This window comes from Oryx dammah, unplaced genomic scaffold, assembly GCF_014754425.2.
Source record: "Oryx dammah isolate SB20612 unplaced genomic scaffold, SCBI_Odam_1.1 HiC_scaffold_23, whole genome shotgun sequence".
Taxonomy (NCBI): domain Eukaryota; kingdom Metazoa; phylum Chordata; class Mammalia; order Artiodactyla; family Bovidae; genus Oryx; species Oryx dammah.
In genome coordinates, this window is record NW_024070207.1 from 37,873,592 (window position 1) to 37,880,612 (window position 7,021).

At 42.3% G+C, this 7,021-nt stretch overlaps 1 pseudogene; it reads right to left on the minus strand.

Annotated features, from left to right (window-relative positions):
- Positions 1-2,028: 2,028 nt before the first annotated feature.
- Positions 2,029-2,579, minus strand: LOC120881533 (annotated as a pseudogene).
- Positions 2,580-7,021: the final 4,442 nt, after the last annotated feature.

Consider the following 7,021-nt stretch of genomic DNA (forward strand, 5'->3'; position numbering starts at 1 on the left):
AAAAGACTTTGATGCTGGGAGGGATTGGGGGCAGGAGGAGAAGGGGACGACAGAGGATGAGATGGCTGGATGGCATCACAGACTCGATGGACGTGAGTTTGAGTGAACTCTGAGCATTGCTGATGGACAGGGAGGCCTGGCGTGCTGCGATTCATGGGGTCGCAAAGAGTTGGACACGACTGAGCGACTGAACTGAACTGAAGGGAAGTAAGTATTCATAGGTCTAGTTGGGTAATTGGGAGTGACGAGCAGCACCGAGGATTACTTAGCTTGCTGAATATCAACCTGGCTAGCAAAGTCTGTAAAGTCTACAACGAGGCTGTAATTAAACATAATATGCTTGAGGAAGGGACTTCCCTGGTGGCTCAGATGGTAAAGAATTTGCCTGCAATGCAGGAGACCTGGGTTCTGTTCCTGGGTTGGGAAGATCCCCTGGAGGAGGGCATGGCAACCCACTCCAGTATTCTTGCCTGGAGAATCCCTGTGGACAGAGGAGCCTGGTGGGCTACAGTCCACCTTTGTGACCAGGTAGGTCACAAAGAGTCGGACACAGCTGGGCAACTAAGCACAGCAAAGCCTGCGTGAAGAAGACAATGTGGTTTCTCTGGGAGGAACTCAGAACAGATTGAGCTGCCCAGGTTCTTTTATAGGATGAATGAGGATATGGTCGATTCATTCACATGTGCCTACTATTGTAACTTACAGCTTTCCAGAAGGATTCTTAAAATGAGAAGTGACAAAACCAGAGACTACTTTATACTGAGCTATGTGGTGTTGGAGGCCCCTGCAGCCACTGCTCTAGGGAAGATGCAAAGGCTGGTATCAGAAGTTTGTTTAAGGTCCACATCCTCCAAGGAAATGGGGAGCAAAATCCCATAGGGCTACAAAGAGAAAACTATTGGGGAGTAATGGAAGAGGTCTTCATTTGAGTATAGTTGCTTTACAATGCTGTGTTAGTTTCTACTGTACAGCAAAATGAATCATATATATATATATATAAATATATATTTATATCCCCTCCCTTTTGGACTTCCTTCTCAGCATCACTAACTGTTAGAAATCTTCACTTTTGCATGAAGCACATTTGATTATTTTTAAAAAGGAATATAAAACTATTTACTGACCACTGTTCACCAGTATTTACAATAAAGTAAACAACATACAGTTGAATAAAATTCTGATTACTACAAAGTTATTGTTTTTCTTGGCTTTTTCTGAACTAGTAACCCAAAATACTGAGAAAATTGAGCCTTCGTGTAAGGAATAGGTTGGGGTAAAGTCTGAAAAAACATGCAGGTCAAGCATAGATTAGAAAAGTTTGTTCACTCATTTATTCCTGTAGATCACAAATTGCCAATATCTTAAAATTATCTGATTAGGTTTCCATGAATAAATCTGAGACATCCCGTATATCACAACCTTTCCTAAATATATCACAGGGACTTTAATTTCTTGAAAATAATGGTTCACCAAAAGGAACCATCAAGTGTCCATTTAACTAAGTTTTGCTTCACTAATTAAAACATACTAGAATTTTTCTACTTTTTTCATTTGGTTGGGGAGGTTGTTATTAGTGATAAAAATTTTCCTTCCAGGGTTTCTGCATATAAAACTGCATTTATGCAGATATGGATGCAGATTCTGATAGGGATGCTTTAAAAAATTACCCAATTTAAATTGCTTAATTTGTCTAATTAATTACAAAATTATTTAATTTGAAAGTTTAAGTCTTAAGTATTCAATTTAAGTTGAAGGGATTTCTTACTCTAATGCTGAGAAAATAATGTACCCTGGTATCAAATTCTTTTCTGTTGAAGGAAGCAACTACAGAAAGCTTTTTTTGTTCTAATTAACCAGTGCTACAGATGGAAAAAAAAACCCAATGTAACTTCCTTAGTACTACTTCAAAATGAACATATCAAACTTGATTTTCATTAGAATGTAGTTATTTCTTCACACTAATAAATCAAAAAACCACTAACTACATTTTATATACATATATAAATATGTATAAGAAACTGCAAACGATTATTGAGCCTCATCTTCTGGACAAGAATACCAAGTTAGTCTCTCTTCATAAAAAGCAATTACAATTTGAGGACACTTCATGTTTGCCTCTTTGGCAGCACCAAGTCTGCCTCATTGGAATCTTTCTGTTTCATGAGAAACAGTAATTCTCCACTGCTGTCTGTGGCACCAGTTATTTGTTCTGCATCAAGACCTCTGGCAAAACCTCTTGGTTTATCAGCAGCATCTCTTTTCTTCTTTGATTAGCTATCATCAGACTTACTGTCAGACAAAGATTTTCTTTTTGTTTCATCTTTTTCTTTACCAGTTTTTTGACAGTTAAGAAATACTTCCATTAACTCTGGACAATCTAAATTTTCTTCAGGTTCCCAAGTATTGTCTGCATCTGTAAATCCGTTCCACTTCAGGAAATACTCCACCTTCCCATTCACTACAGAGTGGTCCAGTACTTTTTCTACTACAAATTCTTCAGGTTCTGTCTCTTCAACTATTTTACTCTTTCCATTTTGTTTCTTTCACATTTTTTGCAATGTAGTTTTATTGAAGGCCATTTTTTGTTGCAGACTTGAAGAGCTATTAGTCACAGCCTCTGAGTTGCCCTGGGTCCCAGGTCTGCAGAGTCTCCTCCGGCCCTGCATGCCTCAAGCTCTGTTCACATCCGAGGGGGAGGATGTATATTTGATTTTTAAAATGATCTGAAAAATACTCCTGTAACCTGTCTGAGATTCAGTTTCCATAACAGTAATTGGAATAACAATACATACATTTCAGTGTAGTTGTGGGATGCAAAAAACCAAATCCACCTCATAAGACCTAGCAGTGAGGGAACAAATACTTGTTTACTCATTTTATACTTACATATTGATCACTATCTGCCAGGCACAATTCTAAACACAACAAATTTTCACTCACTTAATCTTTATAAAAACCCTGTGAATACAGATACCATTATTATCTTCATAGTACAGATGAGAAAACAGAAGAACAGAGAGGTTGAGTGATTTGCCAACAGTTGCACAGCTAGCAAACAGGAGCTTCCAGACTTAAACCCAGACAGTCTAGCTTGAGAGTCCACATCCTTATAATGTTACTTAACTATTAGACTAGGTTGGACTTTCTGAATTCTCTATCATTAAAACCTTCTAACGACTCATCCAAACAGAAGGAATTTCTACTGTATTTTATTTTCCCCCATTAAATTGAGCAAATGAGTTTGAGCAAACTTGGGGAGATAGTGAAGGACAGGGAAGCCTGGTGTGCTGCAGTCCATGCACTCACAGAGAGTCAGCCACGGCTTAGCAACTGAATGACAACATTAAATTGAAATCTCTGCGAGCTATTCTGATGTGAGAAGAAAAAGCAGGCAGCATAATTGGAAGCACTGCAGCAAGTTACGTTGCATCTCTGGAATTATTTGCCCAGGCACAATTGCTAACTCAAAGGAGGTGGGGCCCCAGAGTCCCAGAGCCCACTCCATACCCAGGGGGTCTTGCAAAGGAACCTTTCGTCACACATCCCCTTTTGTGTCTGCACGCTGGGTCAAGGAGGTTGACAGAGCTTTCATTTTCTCCAAGGTGATCATTAAAGACATAAATTTTTATTTCTCTCCATTAAATTGTTGATTCTGTTCCATAAAAGCTAAAATGTAGTCTCCAAGGTTAGAACAAAGTAGGCAACTTGCCATGCTTCTGACTTTCTATTTAATTTAGATAGAAAGGGGTTGAGAGATCACAATGCATGATTTAGCCCTAGATATTCCCCAGCACCAGAAACCACCACTTCACAGGAAAGTAATAAAAAGGCAGAATACACCTTGCTCTTTGATATAGGATTATACCTGGTAGAGAAATAAAAAGAATGATTTATAGAGCAAAGTGTCAGGACTAAGCCAGTCCAGTTCAGGCCTAAGAAGGATTTACTTCAACTCAGTCTGTTCTGTCAGGGAGTTGATAATTTAATGAATAAGAACAGTCACTCTTGGGTATGTTCTGCTTCACCGCCTTTCTTACCCAGCTCCCTCCCACCATCCACACCAGCCTGACCCCTACCTACTTGTTTTTCTACTTGGAAATTCCAAACATGGATGGGGCATTGTCCAGCCAAAGCAGATAAAGAATTGCCATAGGGATCTGGTGCCCGCCAGTCACTGGCTGGGGCAAGAGAGGGGGAAGGGATTCCACATTGAGTTTTCTAATTCCCTGTTGGAGCTTTTCAGTCTTCTCCCTCCCACTGCTCCTGGCTGGCTGGGCTGAGTTGAGCTTTGGCTCTACCAATATGCCTTTCATGCTCTGGGGAGATGCCAGGTATAAGAAAGAGCTGCCACTATTGTCTAGTCTTCCTTTCCCTAGACTTGTGGTGTTGAAACCTCAGATTTGAAACTGGGAAGAAAAGGAAATCTTAAATACAAGCAACCAAGCCTTGAAAATGAGTTTCCTCTCCTTTACTCTCCAATCTGTCTCTGTCTTTTAGAAAGATGGTACTGCTTAGGGGTCACTGCATAGATTCTAGGGCCAGACTGATGTTACTTAGCTCTCTGATGTTAGCTGCCTCATCTGTTTAATGGAGAAACTAAAAGGACCTACCCCAAAGTGGTGTTGTGAGAGTGTGGAACGCAAATCATTTAGAACAATACCTAGCACAAGTCAATTCTATATTAGCTATTATTATGTCATGCAGAAATTAGAGATAAATAAAGAGAGAAAAAAAACAGATGTTCTAGACTTTTAGAATTTTAAAGGTGAAAAAGACCTCAGAGATCAGCTGGGTTTTCCCACACATTTTTGTTGTTGCTGTTCAGTTGCTAAGTTGTGTTCAATTCTTTCTGACCTCGTGGACTGCAGCACACCAGGCTCCTCTGTCCTCCACTATCTCCTGTGTCCTCCACTATCTCCCAGAGTTTGCTCAATCTCATGTCAATTGAGTTGGTGATACCATCCAACCATCTCATCCTCTGTTGTCCCCTTCTTCTCCTGCCCTCTCAGGGTCTTTTCCAATGAGTCAGCTCTTTGCATCAGATGGCCAACGTATTGGAACTTCACCTTCGCATCAGTCCTTCCAATGAACATTCAGGGTTGATTTCCTTTAGGATTGACTGGTTTGATCTCCTTGCTGTCCAAGGGACTCTCATGAGTCTTCTCCAGCACCACAATTCAAAAGCATCAATTCTTTGATGCTCAGCCTTCTTTATAGTCCAGCTCTCACATCTGTACAAGACTACTGGAAAAATTAGTAGTGAAAGAGGAGAGTGAAAAAGCCACCCATTTAATAGATGAAGAAACTGAGACACAGATTGATGACACTCTGGATTCCCATGTTGAAACTCTTTCTATAATGTTACATCCAATTAATTTTGTTCCAGAAATTGTCTGATTTTGGCTTATCTGTGCTTTCAGGCAGCAAATAGTTACTGAACACTTAATAAAGGATTGTCATAAGAAGCGTGACCAAGAGGGGCTACCCCAAGCTTGAGGTCAGGGCCGGTGGCCGAGACGAGCTACCCCACGCCCGAGGTCAGGGCTGGCGGCCGAGAGGAACAACTCCACATCCAAGGAGTGGTGGCTGTGTGGGCGCAGAAGGGCCAAGAGGAGCTACTCCACGTTCAAGGTCAGGAGGGGCGGCTGTGAGGAGATACCCCTTGTCCAAGGTAAGGAACAGCAGCTGTGCTTTGCTGGAGCAGCCGTGAAGAGATACCCCATGTCCAAGGTAAGAGAAACCCTAGTAAAATGGTAGGTGTTGTGAGAGGGCATCAGAAGGCAGACACACTGAAACCATAATCACAGAAAACTAGCCAATCTGATCACACGGACCACAGCCTTGTCTAACTCAATGAAACTAAGCCATGACTTGTGGGGCCACCCAAGACGGAGAGTCATGGTGGAGAAGTCGGACAGAATGTGGTCCACTGGAGAAGGGAATGGCAAACCACTTCAGTATTCTTGCCTTGAGAACCCCAAGAACAGTATGAAAAGGCAAAATGATAGAATACTGAAAGGGGAACTCCGCAGGTCGGTAGGTGCCCAATATGCTACTGGAGATCAGTGGAGAAATGACTCCAGAAAGAATGAAGGGATGGAGCCAAAGCAAAAACATACCCAGTTGTGGAAAACTAAGATCATGGCATCTAGTCCCATCACTTCATGGGAAGTAGATGGGGGAAACAGTGGAAATACTATCAGACTTTATTTTGGGGTGGGGGGCTCCAAAATCACTGCAGATGGTGATTGCAGCCATGAAATTAAAAGACACTTACTCCTTGGATGGAGAAGGCAATGGCACCCCACTCCAGTACTCTTGCCTGGAAAATCCCATGGACAGAGGAGCCTGGAAGCCTGCGGTCCATGGGTTCGCTGAGGGTCGGACACAACTGAGTGACTTCACTTTCATGCATTGGAGAAGGAAATGGCAATCCACTCCAGTGTTCTTGCCTGGAGAATCCCAGGGACGAGGGTGCCTGGTGGGCTGCCATCTATGGGGTCACACAGAGTTGGACACGACTGAAGTGACTTAGCAGTACTCCTTGGAAGGAAATTATGACCAACCTAGATAGCATATTGAAAAGCAGAGATATTACTTTGTCAACAAAGGTCCGTCTAGTCAAGGCTATGGTTTTTCCTGTGGTCATGTATGGATGTGAGAGTTGGACTGTGAAGAAAGCTGAGCGCTGAAGAATTGATGCTTTTGAACTGTGGTGTTGGAGAAGACTCTTGAGAGTCCCTTGGACTGCACGGAGATCCAACCAGTCCATCCTAAAGGAGATCAGTCCTGGGTGTTCATTGGAAGGACTGATGCTGAAGCTGAAACTCCAGTACTTTGGCCACTTCATGCAAAGAGTTGACTCATTGGAAAAGACCCTGATGCTGGGAGGGATTGGGGACAGGAGGAGAAGGGGATGACAGAAGATGAGATGACTGGATAGCATCACTGACTTGATGCACATGAGCTTGTGTGAACTCCGGGAGTTAATGATGGACAGGGAGGCCTGGCGTGCTGCAAT